Below are 2,534 nucleotides of genomic sequence, written 5' to 3'. Positions count from 1 at the left end.
GGTGGACCCGGGAGCGCCCCGGGAGATGGTGGTTTTAGGCGGGGGGGGTGCACCCCGCGTGGGGAAAGCGCACGTCTGCCCGCGGAAGCAGGTTTTAAATGTGTGGTGGCGAGGCTGTGTAAAGCGGAATGTCTTATGTTTTATCAGCGTGTCCGCTTGAAATGGATCAGGCTTACACCCTTACACACCCCACAGCCTCCCAAAGCCCTCCCAAAGGAAAGGTGAGGTGATTCCACTAGGAATCTAATGTGGATATCCACCAGTGTGGATAGATCTGCTCCCTGGCTGGAAAGTTTCCTTCTCTAAGTAGGCCCTAAGCACGTACAGAAACGATGGATTTATTTAGGTGTGCAGTAAAGATATGCTCTTGGACAGCCTGCAATTACTTTGCAGCCTAACGAGGCGAGGTGAGGTAAGACCTATTTCATAAGGTCCTGTTGCACAAGGAATAGAAATCCAAGTTGGACGGTGCCCGTGCTGGTGTGCCATCCCTCCCTCCCTCCCCTTCCTTCTGCTTCTAATGGCGATGCCAGGTGAAAGGCTACGTCCTCCCAAAGGATCCCCAAAACCAACAGGCTGTCATGTCATGTGGTGGTTTGGGTTGGTTTTTATTTGTCAAATCAGCTAACTGCCTAATAACCTGGGCAGACCTATGTTCCCTCTCCATCCCTCTCCTAGGCCTGGAGCTTCCCAGAAGGACAGGGTCAGTGGCGCTGCAGGTACCCGCGCAGCCGGGGGGCTGCTCTGCGCTTCCAGAGGCTGCGGCTCCAGTGCAGGAAGCTTTGCTGGAAGGTAGAGGACAGACCAGTAACACTCGGCTGGCAGCAAATGTGAAAAACTTTCGAGGTTTGTATAATGAGGCTGTGTTGAGTCTTTTCCGATCAAGAACAAGCCTCAGTACAAGAAATTCACTATTCACTACTTCTGTGAGAATAATCTTTGATGGACTCTGATAATTCATGGATTGGGAATGGATTTTGCATGAGAATTTCCTCTCCAGAGGCTGCTGTGGCTCTAAAGCATTTAACTGCAGCAATTACCCAAGTGTACCCAGGAACCCTATGGTTCACAGGGGTGTTATTAGCCTCTCACAGATATGAATATCAGCTTTGCACAATACATTAAACAAGCAGCTAACATTCACAAAGGCGTGTGCAGATCTATTGTGTGGGCCACTTAGCATCCCGGGCCTAGGCTACACAGCTGAAAAGCAAATTTTCATCTCTTTTAACTTTTCCATTGCCAGGGTTTCAACCCAGATCTACATTTCAATTTTACCATAGTTCAGGAGCAGAAATCATTAGTTGGGCCTAATGAGGATAAGTTCAGCTGTTAAGTCTTGAATCTAGAACAGATGCAGACACCTTAAGGGTTTAAGGTTTTTTGAATTCCCTTAACATCAACACAAATCAGCCTCACATCCCATCCCGTCACTGTGCTCTAAGCAGCCAAGACCCATTCTGTATATATGCAACAGCAACTATTTTAATTTTAGAGGTGTTTTGGTGATAGGGCTCTGCCAGCACAGCCTTTGCAGCCAAAGCTGTGGGAAAAGCATCATCAGCAGAAAGTTCTTCTGTTTGCACCGTGATGGTTTTAGCTAAAGAAGACGGATTTTAGACGTGCGTAGGCAACGCTTTTGCCTCCGGTTTAATGTCTTGAATGTTTTCGGCTTCGCCAGCAGATGGCAGAGGCAGATCAGGGCTCTGGACCCCTGCGGTGGCAAACACGCGTGGAAGGGGATACCGCATTTTCCTGGCAAGCTGAGTGGCGTGGATGGGGTTTAAAACGAGAGGGAAGCACAGGCAGCCTGTGCGTGCATGTGTAGACTGGAAGAGTGGAGAAGGGAAGGGTGAGCTCTCTATTTCAATCCATTCTTTGTTTTCCCAAGGTTAAGCCCTGCTTACCAGAATAATCTTATCAGCTGAAACCGTTTCAACAGAACTGGGCCCTTAACAAAACCGAGATGCAGGCACTTTGAAATATGGTAGAATTTAGGCTATTGTATACTTTAATTATACGTAAGCATGGCTAAATAGGTTGGGGGGGGGGAACCTTTGAAAAATCTGGGCATCTGGGTTGTTATTTGTGTTACTGCTTAATTTACTGGAGTGCAACTGATCCTTCTCAAAAGAAGCTGGACACTGTACACAGCGCCTGACCTGAGTTACACCAGAATACCTGTAATGACTGCAGCAAAGCTGTTCTGGATGTTTACCAGTACAGCGGGTTCAAAGCCTCTTTCGAGGGCTCTGATCTTCATACGGATGTCACTTTCTACCGCGGAGAGACAGATGATTGACATTGGATTTTTCTTTTTTTTTTTAAATGTATAACAAAGTCTCAGAGTGAAGGACATGGTGGAAAATGATGGTGGTGAAATCTCCATAACAATAAAATGTTTCTTTTGACAATTTAGCTTTTCTAATAGTAAATGCTTTCAAGAATAAAGAATGTTGCTATTTTTCTGCGCAACACAAGAAAGGGATTTGACCTAAGGCAAAAAGAGAGAGCTTCAGTATCACTCACAGAGC

Source organism: Charadrius vociferus, unplaced genomic scaffold (assembly GCF_000708025.1).
Source record: "Charadrius vociferus isolate BGI_N301 unplaced genomic scaffold, ASM70802v2 scaffold50, whole genome shotgun sequence".
Lineage (NCBI taxonomy): Eukaryota > Metazoa > Chordata > Aves > Charadriiformes > Charadriidae > Charadrius > Charadrius vociferus.
The sequence above is the reverse complement of the archived record's forward strand: the minus strand, read 5'-3'. Positions refer to the sequence as shown.